General features: G+C 35.4%; 1 protein-coding gene across 4 annotated transcripts in view; it reads right to left on the reverse strand.

Moving 5' to 3' along the window:
- Nucleotides 1-17,555, reverse strand: part of SGK3 (serum/glucocorticoid regulated kinase family member 3) — a 154,229-nt gene that overhangs the window by 102,275 nt on the left and 34,399 nt on the right. The gene's annotated exons all lie outside the window — the stretch shown is intronic.

Below are 17,555 nucleotides of genomic sequence, written 5' to 3' on the forward strand. Positions count from 1 at the left end.
TCAGAAAAGACAGTTAAAGAAATATGACTGGTATTTTCAAAATTTGATGAAAATTATAAACCCACAGATCTGACAAGCTCAATGAACCTAAACACCAGAAACATGAAGAAAACTACACCAAGATATTTCATAATACAATTACTAAAAACCAGTGATAAGCAAAATCTTAACAGCAGCCAGTGGGGGAAACACATGCTATATATGGAGAAACAAGAGATGACAAATTTCTTCTCAGAAATCGTGCAAGAAAAAGACAGCGGACCAACATCTTTGAAGTACAGAACAAAAAGCTAAAAACCTAGAATTCTATACCCAGCAAATAATATCTTTCAAAACTCAAGATAATATATTTTTTTTCAGATGCACAGAAGCTAAAAGACCATAACCAGAAGACTTGCACTACAAGAAATGTTAAAGGAAGTCCATATGATAGGCAGAAAATGACTCCATATTTCTGGAAATATAGATATACACTAGGAATGAAGAACACTAGAAATAATAACAATAGAGGTGTTGGGTTTTTTTTATAATTTGAATCTTTTTAAAAGATAACAAATGTTTAAACAACAATAGTAATCATTTATTGTGGATTTTGTGGCCTATATGTAAGTAAAATGTATGACAACAATAGCATAAAGGTTGTGAGGAGAGACATGGAAGTATATTATTGAAAAGTGTATTCTATAATTAACTGTAAGCATCCTATAAGTGATATGGCATAATTCATTTGAAGATAGACTGTGATAAATTAAAGATATATACTTAAACCCTAAAATAGCCATAAAACAAAGGGAGAAAAGGAGTTACAACTAAAAAGTCAACAAAGGAGGAAAAAATGGAAGCATAATGCTCAATCCAAAATAAGGTAGAATAATAGGAAAAAGGACACAAAGAACAGATAAGACAAATAGAAAACAAACAAGAAGACAGACATAAACTTAACTCATATCAATAATAACATTAAATGCAATAGTCAAAACAACCCAATTAAAATTTGTCTTACTGGCTGAATAAAATAAGACCCAACTATATTTCACCTACAAAAAAACTATACTTCAAAAATATGAAGACACAAAGTTAAAAGTAAAAGGATGAAAAAGATACACCATGCTAACACTAGTCAAAAGAAAGCTGGAGCAGCTAAAATAATATCACAATAAAGTAGATTTCAGAGCAAATAATACTACCAGGGAAAGAGAAGATCATTTCATAATTATAAAGGGGCCAATGAGGACACAAAAGTCCTAAATATTTTATGCACCTAATAACAGAGCTTCAAAATAAATGATAAAAAAACTGAAACAACTTCAAGGAAAAATAGGCATATCCTTTTTGGGGGGGATTTTTAAAAAATCTTCATGATAATAGCACAAGTAGAGAGAAAATCGGCCAGGATACTGGCTTAGTCCATTTGGATTGCTGTAACAAAACATCACAGACTGTATAGCTTATAAATGACTGAAATTTAATTTTCATGGGCTCTGGAGACTGAAAGTCTGAGATCAGGGTGCCAGCATGGTTGAATAAGGGCCCTCTTCATGGTCTATGGCTAGCACCTTCTGTGTCCTTATCTGATAGAGGGTATCTTTTTGTAAGAGTACTACTCCTTTTTTTTTTTTTTTTAAGTTTATTTACTTATTTTTGAGAGGGGGAAAGAGAGAGAGAGGAGACAGTGAGAGAAAATCCGAAGCAGTCTCCACACTGTCAGCACAGAGCTCGACTTGGGGCTCAAACTCACAAACCACAAAATCATGACCTCGGCCTGAAAACAAGAGTTGGGCACTTAACCAACTGAAGCACCCAGGTACCCCTAGAGTGCTAATCCTATTCATGAGGGCTCCCAAAGGCCCCACCTACTAATACCATCATCACCTTTGGAGGTTAAGATTTCAACATATGAATTTAGGGGTAGACACAAACATTCAGACGATAGAAAATATAAAAGACCTAAACAACACTATTAACCATCTTAACTGACATTTACAGATCACTACAAGACACAAGAATATAATTCTTTTCAAGTACACATAAGACATTTACCAAGATGGACCATACACTGGGCCATAAAATAAGTTTCAATAAATTTATTAGGATTTAAGGCATACAAAAACTATGTTCTCTAACTGCAATGAAATTAAATTAGAAATCAATAACAGAAAAACATCTGGAAAATGTCCAAATATTTGAAATCAAAATATACAATTCTAAATAACCCATGGGTCAAAGAAGAAATCAAAAGGAAAACTAGAAAATATTTTGCACTATATATCAAAATTTGTAGACAGCACTAAAGTAGAACTTAAGAGGTAATACCCATAATAAAAAAAGAAAGTTCTTAAATCAATGACCTCAGATTCTACCTTATTAAATAAAAAAGAGCAAATTAAACCAAAATAATGTAAAGAAAGAAAGAAATTTATCAGAGTACATCCAATGACAAAGAGAAAAATCAATGAGACCAAAAGTTGATTAAAAAAAAAAAAATCAGTCAAATTGCTAAACCAGACTAATCAGCACACACACACAAAAGACTGAGAAAGGGGGTTAGGTGCCAAGGGATGCAGGCAGCCTCTAGGAGCTGGAAAAGACAAGGAAAGGAATCCTCTCCTAAAGCCTCCAGAAAGAAGACAGCCCTGCTGACTCCTTGAACTTAGCCCTCTGAGACCTCCTCTGCTGGATTTCTAAACACATAAGTATAAGATAATAAAGTTGTGTTGTTTTTAAGCCACTAAGTTTGTGGTAATTTGTTATGGCATCAATAGAAAACTAATACATGTGGAAATACCAAGAAGCTAGAAAAGTCAAAAAAGGATTTAAACAGAACAAAACTACCTGATACTGAGGACTTGTAAAGCTCTCATAATTGTCATAAAGGTAGACAAATAGATCATTAGAACAAACTAGACAGTAAATAGAGATTTGTGACCTTATAGAGAGAAATTGCCGGAAGTATCACTACCAGTCAATAAGAGAGAAGACTTAAATCTAGCTCCTCAACGTTAAGTCCTAAACTCTTTTCACTATAACTGGTTTTTCATACAAGCTTATATCTGAGTTTCATCCTCCATACAGCTGACTACAATATACTTAACCTGAAGCCTGACCTCTTTCCTCAGCTCTAGTTCCAAATTTCCAAGTACCTGCTATATATCTTCCACCTGAAAATAAATGAATGCATGGTTTTCCCTCCATGCCTGTTGTATTAACAGCACTACAATTTACTCAGCTACCCATGTTCAAACTTTGGATTCCTCTTTGACTTCTCCCTAGATCTCCCTCCCTTTCCTTTCCTTTCTCAGAGCCTCTGATAATTTTGTTTTCTTAGGTTAACATCCTTTCTTTTGTCTGCCTCCCATTTCCCAGAGGCTAACTCCTCATCATTCAGGTCTTGTTTAAATAGCTGTTCTTCATCAAGACCTTTCCTATCTAAAATAGGCCTTCCTCTGTGATCTCTGTAATAGCATCTTGTTCATTTTCTTCATAGCACTGATCACAGTTTGCTCTTTATTTCACTGTTTATTGTTCCCTTGTTCCTGCCCCATTAGAGTTCAAGGTCCATGAAAGCAAAATAACATATCCATCTTATTCACTATAGCATCCTCAGGGCCTGGAGCATATAACAATGGGGTGCAAATCATTAAACGAACAGACCATTACTTCAGCCCCTTCAAGTCTGCTTCCATAGTCTCTGGTATTTGTCCCTTCTCCTTCACTCCAAAAATATAGGTCTGAGCCTTCCTGTTGTGCTAACTTTTTAAATGGTCTCCCAGAACTCCTCTCTTTTCCTTCTTTTTATCCATATTGTAGAATGTCATCTAAGACAATTCAATTCTAGTCACATAATTTTCTCTGTTCAAAATCCTGTAATGATTTTAATGAAATCTTTATCAAAACTCTAACAGCCTTGTTTTGCAGAAATGGAAAAACTGATTCTCAAATTCATATAGAATTGCAAAAGGCCCTATATACCCAAACAATATTGAAAAAGAATAAGGTCTCACACTTTTGATTTCAAAACTTACCACAAAGTTATAGTAATCAAAATAGTATGGTAACAAGCACAAAGATAAGCCTATAAACCAGTGGGATAGAATTGAGTCCATAAATAAGCCTATAATCCATGGCCAAGTAATTTTCAACAAGGATGCTAAGATCATTCAATGGGGAAAGGGCAGTCTCTTCATAGAGTGGTTGGCCACCTGGGTATCCACATGCAAAAAAAAAAAAAAAAAAAAAATGAAGTTGGATCCCTACTTCACACTCTATATAAAAACTGGGGAAGAGCCAAGATGGTAGAACAGCATGGAAGTTTTTTGTGTGTCTCGTGTCCATGAAATATAGCCAGACCAACACTAAACCATCCTACACACCTAGAAAACTGATTGGAGGATTAACACAACAATCTGCACAACCTGAACCACAGAATTCAGCAGAAAGAGAAAAAAAATCATTTTTATTTTGAATTTTTATTAAATATATTTTTCTTTAATTTTTTTACTATAGTTTTTACTTTTGTGTAAATTTTTTCAAATTCTATCTTACTTCCATCACTCTATTTTAGTCTACTTCAGTGTATTCACCTTTTCAAATTTTCAAACAATTTCTTTGTTTTCTTTTTCCTTTTTTTTTTCTCTTTTTTGTTTTTTTTTCTTTTTCTTGAATGCAGAAAGTGAAAAACTTCATTTTTACTTTCAATTTCTATTAAAAATATTTTTCTTTAATTTTTTACTATATTTTTTGCTTTTATGTAAATGTTTTCAAACTCTATTTTACTTCCATCGTTTTATTTTAGTCTACTACAGTGTATTCAGTTTTTCAAATTTTCAAACAACTTCTTTTTTTCTCTTTTTTCTCTTTTTTGTTTCTTTTCTTTTTCTTGAATATAGAAAGAGAAAAAATTCATTTTTATTTTTAATTTTTATTAAAAATGTTTTTAATTTTTTTCCTACTATATTCTTTACTTTTGTGTAAATTTTTTCAAATTCTATTTTACTCCCATCATCTCATTTTAGTGTACTTCAGTGTATCCATTTTTTCAAATTGTCAAACGACTTCCTTTTTTTTTTTTCTTTCCCCCCCCCTTTTTTTCTCTAATCTGTCAAACCACTTTCAACACCCAGACCAAAACACACCTAGGATCTAGCATCATTTTTCGATTTTTTTTCGTGTGTGTGTGTGTTTTTAATTTTTTAACTTTAATTTTTTAATTTTAATTTTTCTACCTCATTAATTCCTTTTCTCCCTTCAAAATGACAAAATGAAGGAATTCACACTCTATATAAAAACTAACTCAAGATGGATCGATGACCTAAATACAAGAGCCAAAGTTATAAAAATCTTAATAAAACATAGAGATGAATATTCATGAACTTGGATTTGGCAGTGGATTCTCAGATATGACCCTAAAAGCATGAGCAACAACAACAAAATAGATAAATTGAACTTCATAAAAAATTAAAATTAAAAATTAAAAACCTTTGTGAATCAGGGGCACCTGGGTGGCTCAGTTGGTTGAGCATCCAACTCTTGGTTTTGGCTCAGGTCATGATCTCACGGTTCATGCATTTGAGCCCTGCATTGGGCTCTGTGCTGACAGTGCAAATTCTCTCTCTCACCCTCTCTCTCTGCCCTCCTCCACTCTTTCTCTCTCTCTCCCTCTCTAAATAAACTTAAAAAAAAACCTTTGTGAATCAAAGATCATTATCAAGAAAGTGAAAAGACAACCTATGGTGTGGGAGAAAATATTTGCAAATCATGTTTGATGAGTCTAGTATACAGAATATATAAAGAACTCCTATAATTCAATAACAAAACGATAAATAACAAGGGTGCCTGAATGGCTCAGTTGGTTTAGCATCTGACTTGGGCTCAGGTCATGATCTCACAGTTTGTGGGTTTGAGCCCCATGTCGGGCTCTGCTGACACCTCAGAGCCTGGAGCCTGCTTCAGAATCTGTGTCCCTCTCTCTCTCTGCCCCTTCCCCACTCATACTCTCTCTCTCTCTCAAAAATAAATAGACATTTTTAAAAAAGATGAATAACAATTAAAAAATGGGCAAAGGACCTAAATAGACATTTCTACAAAGAAAATATATAAATGGCCAAGAAGCATATGAAAAGATGCTCAACATCATTAGTCATCAGGAAAATGCAAATTAAAACCACAAAGAGATACCATGTCACGCACACTAGGATGGTAATAATTTTTAAAAAGTGGAAACAAAGTGTTGGCAAGAATGTTAAGAAACTGGAGCCCTTGTATATTGTTGGTAGGAACGTAAAATGGTGCAGTTACTGTGGAAAACAGTTTGTCAGTTCCTCAAAAAAGCTAAACACAGAATTACCATATGACCTGGCAATTCCACACCTAGATATATACCCAGAAGGACTGAATACCTGTGCCCAAATAAATATTTACATGTGCATGTTAACAGCTGTACTATTTACAATAGCCAAAAGACGGAAACAACCAAATATCCATCAATGGATGAATGGATAGACAAATTGTGCTATATATATTCAACAGATTATTATTCAGTCATAAAAAGGAGTGAAGTACTGACACATGCTACAATATGGATGAACCTCAAAAACATTATGCTAAGTAAAAGAGGCCTGTCACAAGAAGTCACATCCTGAATAAATCCACTACTTGGAATAGGTAGATCTACAAAAATAGAATGCAGATTGGTAGTTGCCAGGGGCAGGAGGGATGAGGGAATGGGAAATTACTGCTTAATGGACATGGGGTTTAACTCAGGTTAAGAAAATGTTTTAAACTAGACAGAAGTACTGGTGGCACAACACTGTAAATATACTAAATGTCACTGAATTGGTCATTTTAAATGGTTAGTTTTATGTTATGTGAATCTCACTTTAATTTTGTGAAAAACGCCTTAACAATATCCCACTGATGACTGAATAAGATCTTCTCAGCCTAGCCTCCTAGATCCTACGTATCTGACTATCATATAACCTACTTCCCCTTTATGCCTCCCATTCTCCAAGCAAAACAAGCCTTTTCCTTTATTTACATGTAACACAGAACTTCATTTCTCTACTTATATAAGTCCTGCTCTTCTTTCATGGCATTATTCAAATACAAGCTCCTTCAAAAGTTTTTCTCAATCTTTCAGTGGGGAATCTCTCTTTCCTGTAAGCCCTTAGGAGAATTTTATCTGTACCTCTTCCTTTCTACCTCAGAGTTATTTATTGTTTTTCCCCTATTAGTCAATAATTGTCAGCAAGATCCATATGTGATTCACCCTATTATTTCCAGGGTCCTTAGGATATTCTTACACGGATCAACCACATAATATTTATTGAAGGAAGAAGATTAATATAAATTTCTACATATGAATCCTCTTGGCTTCCATTATAGAATTGGAGATGTGTTTTTATGCGAATATATTTGACTCTAGCATGTCTAAAACCCTTTAAAAAATCACATAAATAGGTAATATTACAGTTTCCTGATGAAACAGTTATAAACACATTTCTGAACACTAATAGGAAATAACTAGACCTATTTGCATCCTTGACAATAATTGCTAATGTTCGTTTTTGTCTTTTTGAGGGGGAGAGACAGAAGCGGGTAGAGACAGAGGGAGAGAGAGAATCCTAAGCAGGCTCTGCACTGTTAGTGCAGAACCTGGATGTGGGGCTCAAACTCACAAACCATGAGATCATGACCTGAGGCGAAATCAAGAGTCAGTTGCTCAACAAACTGAGCCACCCAGGCACCCCAATAATGTTCTTAATAGTATGAGTCAAAATAATAATAGCTAACAGTCATATATCACTTTTACATATACTAATATTCACAGTAAGCTTATGAGCTATGTTCTTAATAATAATGTTCTTAATAGTATGAGTCAAAATAATAATAGCTAACAGTCATATATCACTTTTACATATACTGATATTCACAGTAAGCTTATGAGCTATGCACAACTATCATCCCCATTTTACAGGTGAAGAAACACTTACAAAGCCAAATCACTTTGCTCAATGTCACTTGCTATTAACTGGCAGATCAGGGATTAGAATCTGGCTACTTTCGTTCCATAGTACATGCTGTTAACCACTATGCTACATCACCTTTCTATAATGACAACTTACCCATGTATAATAAAACGGCTTTGAAAGGTCAATGAGTTTCCAAGAAAAAACCCACTGCTAATATTCTAGAGTAGGTTAATATGAAACTTTTACTGTTTTCTCAGACTTTGTCTCTGGTATTTTGAGATGGCAGATAACTTTTAGAAATAAACTTGATTCCATTGTACTGAGATATACTGACTAAGAAACAAAGTTGAAGCAGGAACACAACATAATGCACTATTAAAGATATAATGACTGGGACACCTGAGTGGCTCAGTCGGTTGAGTGTCCGACCTCGGCTCAGGTCATGATATCACGGTTAGTGGGTTTGAGCCCCACATCAGACTCTGTGCTGACAGCTTGCTCAGAGAAAAAAGTCTGTTTTGGATTCTGTGTCTCCTTCTCTCTCTGCCCCTCCCCCGCCTGCACTGTCTCTGAAAAATAAATGTAAAAAAAATTTTTTTAAATAAAGACACAATGACAAATGAACTATATAATAAAGGGACACAGTAGACGTTTAAGTACACCCCTGGGACTATACATTTACTGAAATATAAAGGCGCCTGAAACTTAAAAAGAAAGGCTGATAAGTATAATTTCTGATAATACAACTTTTAAATGTTATTTTCTGAATCCCAAATTCCATATAATTCTTACATATAATAGTTCTTATATATCTTGTGTTTATTTAAAAAAAATTTTTTTTAATGTTTATTTTATTTTTGAGACAGGGAGAGACAGCATGAACAGGGGAGGGTCAGAGAGAGAGGGAGACACAGAATCTGAAACAGGCTCCAGGCTCTGAGCTGTCAGCACAGAGCCCGACGCGGGGCTCGAACTCATGGACCGAGAGATCATGACCTGAGCCGAAGTCGGACCCTCAACCGACTGAGCCATCCAGGCGCCCCTCTTTTGTTTAAACCCATGTTGGTTTACATAAATATTAATGTTATAGTGAAGAGACCTAACTCTATAAAAGAGAATTAATGACCTATGATATAATTACATTGAAGCCCTATACAGCAATGGGCCAGAGAAAATAAAATTCAATAAACAACAATTAGGGGTTATTTATCTTAGAAAGGAAATAAAATCTTTGAATTTGACATCCAATTGAATCCTTTCTCAACTCTCAGAAGTCATATCTTTTCTATTAATCTTGTATGCAGAAAATCATCTATTAATGATGTGCTGAGTAATTTTATTTGACACTGGAATTTGAAATAAGCCTTTGGGTTTAAATTTGCCTCAAATGATTTATATGATCTGGTTACTAATTTTTAATCCATGATTAATTACGCATATTTCTTTTAAAAGACTGCCTAATTCAGATTCCATTAATGGAGACACAGACTACAAGAACATTTTTTATGCATTCTTTTGTATGCTAAGGGGGAAAATTATCTTCCAGTGTATTTTCATGATTCAATACACTATGTCATAAATAGGTGATTTTTTTTTTCCAGTTTGGGTCCCAGAGCTTAGCACTAACAGCTTCATTCATATGAATTTCCTTTCTAAAGATTTTAACGTGGGTTTACCATTAACCTCATTAAAACACTCACAAGCTCTCTTCCTTTATAATTTTTCTCTAGTCATATCAAATTTGTATCCAAATACTTATATCTTTTAATAAGAGAATAACAGAAACACAAAAAAGATGACGTGACAACCAAAATAATTTACAGATAAAGGGAAAAAGGGAAGAAGAGAAAGGCAACTGTTCTTGATTCTAAATCCTTGATCTGATACCATGATTTATAAATTACTAATTGATTTAACTAGTGTCTCCATTAATTGATGACTAACATTTTATTTGGCAAACAGTATAATAAAAATTCAATTTAGGGGCACCTGGGTGGCTCAGTCAGTTGAGTGTCCACTTCTTTTTTTCTTATTTTAATTTTTTAAGGTTTATTTATTTTTGAGAGAGACAGCACGAGGGAGGGAGGGGCAGAGAGAGACAGGGAGACACAGAATCTGAAGCAGGCTCCAGGCTCTGAGTTCAAACTCACCAACTGCAAGATCATGACCTGAGCCGAAGTCAGACACTTAACTGACTGAGCCACTCAGGCGCCCTATCCAACTCTTGATTTCGGCTCACATTATTATACCAGGGTCATGGGATTGAGTCCCATGTCAGGCTCTGAGCTGAGTGTGGAGCCTGTTTAAGTCTCTCTTTCTCTCTCTCTCCCTCTGCCACCTCCCCCACTCACACGTGCGCATGGTCTCTAACTAAAAAAAATTTCAATTTAATTCAGCAAGTATTAATTACCTAGTATGTATACTGCTCTCTACTGGGCTCTATGTATAGTATATCAAGTGTATAAAATGAAAATTTCAATACCCCCGTGTGTCATTGACAGAACAAGAAACAAAGGTTATTAAGTATAAATTATATTTACTACAGTGAGGGGGAGGGAAGATGCTATGAGAGCTCAGATGTCATGTATTCTAATTATTTGTTCAAAGATAATGTGCAAAGTTAACAAAAGTCAAGAAAGAAAAACATAAAGTTTATTATTTACATACATGGAGGGAAATATAATAGGAACTAAAAGCAGAAAAGATTAAAAATAAAAATGGCTCTTTCTCAAAGTTAAACAAATAGACCTAACCAAATTGATTAGAGGAATTATTTTAAGTCACTTCAAACAGTACAGCTGACTCCCAAACAATGCTGGGGGTTGGGGACACCAATAGCCCCCATTCTCCAGTTGAAAATCCATGTATAACTTTAGACTCCTCAAAAACTTAACTACTACTAAGCTACTGTTGACTGTTGGTAATTGCCTAACTGGTAACAGCCAATTAACACTTATTTTGTATGTTATGTGTACTATATACTATATTCTTTCAATAAAGTAAGCTAGAGAAAAAAATGTTATTTAAAAAAGCATAAGTACTGTATTTATTGAAAAAAATCTGCATATAAGTGACCTGTGCAGTTTGAACCCATGTTGTTCAAGGGTCAGCTGTGTATTCCTGGTGGGATAAATCCCAAAGACAAAAAAGAACTGTAAAGAAAATCTTAAACTCGGGGAGCCTGGGTGGCTCAGTTGATCAAGCATCCAACTTTGGCTCAGGTCACAATCTTGTAGTTTGTAAGTTCAAGCCTTGCATAGGGCTCTGTGCTGGCAGCTCAGAGCCTAGACCCTGCTTCGGATTTTGGGTCTCCCTCTCTCTCTGCCCCTCCCCCACTCATTCTCATTCTCTCTCTCTCTCTCTCAAAAATAAATAAACATTAAAAAAAAATCTTAAACTCTATCCAAGCAATCATATGTTGGTAACGGTATTATTATTCTGAGACTGTGTTTGTGTTGTGGGATAAATAAAATGAGTAATTATCTTTGTGTCTTTAAAAACCAAGGATTTTGATGTGAGAGAGAGGAGATATATAGAAGAGATCAATTTTTAAAAAACCCAAAACACAAAAAATCTATAGTACTGAATTTCACTTGGAAATAACATTATGAATATATTTTGTATTTTACTTTTAAAATATATGCATATATGTATTACCCAGGTTTGATGCAGAAAAGACCTAATATCAATCATCTCAGAGAAATGAGCACCTACAGCACCTAGATAGTGGTCTCTAGACATTTTCCACTAAAATAAACCAGGGCTCCTTATAGGATCAGCAGATTGCAGATCTGGGTCGGGAAATACACAAAATGAGCCTGGAATGTCTTAACTTCCTTACTTCTGGTATGGTATCAGTGAGTACTATAGTCATGTCAAAGGCCTCAGGGCCAATTCAGAGCTAAGCAAAGATGGAAAAATCAAGCATAAAAAAGAATTAATGACTATGGTGAACTAAAACACAGTGAATGTTAAATACAGGAGTTTATAAAGACACTAAAAAATACAAAACAAACCTCATGGATTACCTATAAGTGATATTAAGGAACTAAATCTTTTTTTTTTTCTTTTTTAACTGGCAAATCAATGGTAAGAATCGAACCTTTATACTGCCTTTCCAATACAAATTACACCCCAAGGTAACGAAATAGTCGATGAGGGGAAGCTGCTTTTTACAGAATAATTCTAGCTAATGAATAAAGCAGACAGAATTAGAATATGACCATTTTGCAAACTCTAACAAGTTAATGCATCTAGGCAATGATCATCAATGACTGTTCACCTTACAAAAGTACAGCCAACCAGACATTTTTTATGAATCCTGATAGAAAAACATACCACCACTTACAGAGGATTCTCGCCAAAAAATTTGAACCCAAATCGCATCAAGTTTCTACTTCTAACTTCCAATTTATAAGAAATACAAGGGCTAGAGATACATGATAAATGACATTTTAGGGATGCAATCAGCAAAATTTAGTGGGAAATTATATAGGACAAATGACCTTGTTTCTTCATGATGTAAGCTATAAGGGAAAAATGAAAGGCAAGAAACACTTAGATTAAAAGACTGAAAAGATATATCAACTACCAATTATATAGATATTATTTGAATCTCAATTGGACTAAACAAACTGAAAAAATTATGAGGTAACTAGGGAAATTTAAATATGACTGGATATCTAATGACATTAAGAAATAATTGTTTTTTAAGATACAATGTTTCTGTTATGTTTCTGAAAAGAGTCTGTATTTTAGACATACTGCTGAAATATTTAAGGATGAAATGACCTGATGTCGCAGATTTGCTTCATTATAGAGACAGGAAGAGAGGGTGATTAGCTGAATGAGATTTAGCTGTAAGTATGTAACTGTTGAAAGTGGGAAACATGTTTATAATAGCTAATTATACTTCAGATTACTTTTGTATATGTTGAAATTTTCTATAATAAAAAGGTTTCTTTCCTTAAAACAGTGTTTGCTTCAGAGGACTGGTGAGGTGGGGGAGTGTTTGTTTTTCATTATAAGCCTTCCTATACTATTTGGTTTTTTTTTTAATTTTTATTTTTAGATACATACATATATTTAATTTCTAAGGAAACAGTCAAATAACAAGATATACACATATGTTAACAGGGGCACCTGGGTGGCTCCGTCGGTAGGTAAAGTGTCTGACTCTTGGTTTTGGCTCAGGTCATGATCTCATGGGCGGGAGACTGAGCCCCACATCAGGCTCTGTGCTGGGTGTGGGCCCTGCTTGGGATTCTCTCTTTCTCCCCATCTCTTTCTGCTCCCTCTCTCTCTCAAAATAAATAGATAAGCTTTTTAAAAAATAATAAAATAAAAATGTTTAAAAAAAGAAATACATATATGTTATAAATTTAATCAGTCTATGGTGATCTAGGTCTAAAATGAATAGTATACACGAGCAGTTTTCAAAGTATAGTCCGTGGATCCCTGGAAGGCCCTATGACCCTTTTGGGGGGGATCTGTGAGGTCTATTTTCATAATAAGATGTTATTTGCGTTTTTCACTGATTTGCACTGATGGTGCAAAAGTAATAGTAGCTAGAACTGCTGGTGCCCTGGCATGAAACAAGGCAGACTCATTGCTTTACTACTCATTATTTTCCTCACCATTACTCACTTGGAGTTTAAAAAGAGGGGGAAAAAAATCAAGTTCACTTAAGGATATCCTTGAAAAAGCAATAAAAATTTTATTAAATCTTGACCTTTGAGTACATTAGTTTTTAATACTCTTGTGTGACAAAATGGGAAGTATTCATAAAGGACTTCTGCTGTATACCAAACTCTAATGATTGTCTGGAGGGAAAGTCCTTCCTTGTGTAATTGAGTTAAAAGCTGAAGTAGCTGCTTTATATAGAACACAATTTTTACTGAAAAGGATGACTGACAAATGACAATATTTGCCAAGCTTGGATATTTGGCAGACATTTTCTTGAAAATGAACAAAGTAAGCCTGTCACATCAAGGAAAACAACTCAGTGTGTTTGTTGGCATTGACAGAATTCAACCTTTAAAGTGAAATTAAGAGTATTGGAAAATATGTTTCTTCCCCCTTGAGTTTGCCTGCTTCCTTCCACTGAAAGATTTTTCTGACGCACTTAGTGATATTAATAAATATGATTTTTAAAAATATTGTTAAATAAAATGTGTCAAAATTTGGAAAATCTGCATACATTAGTGAACCAGTATTTTCCAAAAGACTAATACATGAAGTTACAAAATCATGCCTGCATCAAAGATCCATTCAAAATATAAGATGACTATAGTGGGTTGAATGGTGGTGTCCCAAATGGAACACAAGATAATTTATATTATCCAGGTGAGGCTTAAATCCGATGACAAGTGTCCTTATAAGAGACAGAAAAGAAGACACAGAGACAAGCAGAGGAGAAGGTCATGTGAAGATGAAGGGAGACAAACACCAGAAGCTATAAGAGGTAAGGAACAAATGTCCCGCTGAGTCTTTGGAGAGACTGTGGCTCAGCTGACACCTTGATTTCAGACTTCTAGCCTTCAGAACTGTGAGAGAATAAATTTCTGTTGTTTTAAGCCACACAGCTTGTGTTTAAAAAATGGCCACTTGCCAAGTCTTGGTATAGTATCAAAGAAGAATCTTCACAGTTTTCTGGACAGGCTACTAAAATATCCCTGCTTTTTCCCACTACATATCTTTGTGAGGCCTTATTTTCTCCATACCTCAATCAAAACAACATATTGTAACTGTTTGAATGCAGAAACAGGTGTAAGAATCCAGCTGTTTCCTAGTAAGACAGACATAATTCAAGAGATTTGAAATATGTAAAACGGCAATAATCTATTTTTTTTGCTTTGTGAAACGCTTATTTATCATAAGAATGTTTTATGTTAATATGTAATAGGTAAATTGTTTTAATTTAAATAAATATTTTTGAGGCATCCTGGTGGTGCAGTCAGTTGAGCGTCCAACTTTGGCTCAGGTCATGATCTCACAGTTTGTGAGTTCGAGCCCCATGTCAGGCTCCGTGCTGACAATTCAGAGCCTAGAGCCTGCTTCAAATTCTGTGTTTCCCTCTCTGTCCCTCCCCCACTCGTGCTCTGTCTCTGTCTCTCTCAAAAGTAAACATTTAAAAATATATTTTTTAAAAATTTCTCAGTTTTAACTTCTTATATAGTAATTATTGATAATTCACATAAATACAAACTCTTTGGGGTCCTCAATAATTTTTTAGAGTGGAAGGGGTTTTGAGACCAAAAAGTCTGAGCACCACTGGCATACACAATCAGTAAAAAAGTATAGACAAGTAGTGGCCTGAGTGGTCAAAGGTATCATGTACGTAAGATTTCAGTTATTTTGAACTATGCATTGGATTTTCAGGGCCAGGAAGGCAGAGAAAGACCCTTCCAGGCAAAAGAACCCCATGAACGTATAATGTACTTTAGAAGCAGGTGAACACATGATAATGTTGGAAGATGGGGCCATTAATAAACATAATTTTACATATCCAATTTTTTTTTTTAATTTGAGAGAGAGGGAGAGAGAACACACTCACCCAAGCATGAGTGGGGGAGGGGTGAAAAGAGGAAGAGAGAGAATCTCAAGCAGGCTCCATGCTCGGCATGGAGCCCAATGCAGGGCTCAATCCCACAACTCTGAGATCATGAGCTGAAATCAAGAGTTGGACGCTCAACCAACTGAGCCACCCAGGTACCCCTATTATTATCTTTTACAACACTAGATAGTAAACTAGCCAACTACAACTCTCTGAGTCTGTCATTCTCTCTACCTGGAGCACTCATACCTCTACTTTTTACTGATGTATCAGTCTACTAGGGCTGCCATACCAAAGTGCCACACACTGGGTAGCTTAAAGAACAGAAATTTATTTTCTCACAACTGCAAAGGCTAGAAGTCCAAGATCAAGGTGTCTATAGAGTTGGTTTCTTCTGAAGCTTCTCTCAAGGCTTGTAGAGGGCCATCTTCTCCTTGTGTCTTCACTTGGCCCTCCCTTTGTGTGTATCTGTGTCTTCATTTATTTTTATAAGGACATTAGTCATGTTGGGTTAGGGTCCTCCCTAATGACCTTATTTAACCTAGGTTACCTCTAAAGATTCTATCTTCAAATACAGTCACATTCTAAGGTACTGGGGGTTAGGATTTCAACATATGAATTTGGAGAGAGACAATTCATTCCATAAGACTTGGCAAACTCCTACTTCCTTTTGGGAATCAGCCTGAATTATACTTCCTCAAGGAAGCATTCTTTCACCCTGGATTTAGGTTAGGGTACTTGTTCCATTCACATAGTATCCAATACTTACCCTACATACCATTTATCACACAAATGTAATGAAACACTTGGTGTAATTGTTTTATGACCATCTCCCCTTAAGCACCATGAGGACAGAGACTGTGTCTGTCATATTCACCACTGAGTCTGAAAGGGTTTAGGATAATGCCTAACACACTAGAGCCATTTAATGAGTGGGTGAGGGAATGCTGTGTGTGTCACATTAGAGAGTTTCACTGATGGAAACTCCAGGTCTGTGAGCCTTCTGGGGAAGCATTCTGAGTACTTAAACAGCTGCCATCCATAAGAGATGTACTGGCAAATCAGTATATTGGTGGTAAAGCCTCACTGGCTTTTAATCCCACTGGGGCAATAGGTTAAGGGGGTAGAGATTTAACTCTAGTCCTGGCTCAATCATTAACTAGCAACATAAAAATGGGGACAATGTTCCTTAACTTTGCATTGTCTCTCATTCCATCTGTAAATGCAGAAATTATCCAAAATCAAAACTGGTCATAATTTAAACAGAAACCCTCTGATCTGTGAATATCCAAAATATACAAACCAACTCTTGCTATTGGGGCCCTTGTCTGCCCTTGATGGGAGAGTCAACCCCAACTTTTATCAACCAATTCTGCTGAAACTCTGGGAGTCTCACCTCAAGACTTCTGTAGACTTCTCTCCCACCACAACTGTCAAAGCTTTGCTAGTTGGTTGCTAGTCAAACAAAGTTCCAAAGAGTCACTACCACTTCCCCAAAACTCAGGACTCAGAGGGCAACCGGAGTTCAGAGGTTCGTAAGGGCATTTAAAGTCTAGGGCCAATATTAGTAATCTTGCAACTTGGTTAGGAATTAAGAAATGATATTTATGACTTTAAGGGGGGAGTGCATTTGAATTAAAAAAAAAACACAAATACAAGCGAATGGCTAGAATATTTCTGGAGTATGGAGAGGGCAGGATCATATTCTTTTATTTTAAGGTTGGGAAAGTATGTAATGTGGGGAAAAGAAAAGTTTCAGCAATTTACAGTGTCTTTGGTTGTTCTTTTCTACATATTGCCTAACCATATATCTTGATTATCCATGGGGCTCGGGACAAGTTTCTACCTTTGTTACAGTCCCCTCAACTGGAGATAAAAATACCACAAGAGGTGGTTGTGAATGTCAGGTGAAATCACATGTGGAAATATATTAAATGCAGATATACTGAAGGGTTCCATAGAATGTATAAAGTTCTGGCTTCTGCCTCTTAGGAACTGCATAACTGCTGGTAAGTGTTAACTTCTTTGTGCCT

Source organism: Panthera uncia, chromosome F2, assembly GCF_023721935.1.
Source record: "Panthera uncia isolate 11264 chromosome F2, Puncia_PCG_1.0, whole genome shotgun sequence".
NCBI classification, from domain to species: domain Eukaryota; kingdom Metazoa; phylum Chordata; class Mammalia; order Carnivora; family Felidae; genus Panthera; species Panthera uncia.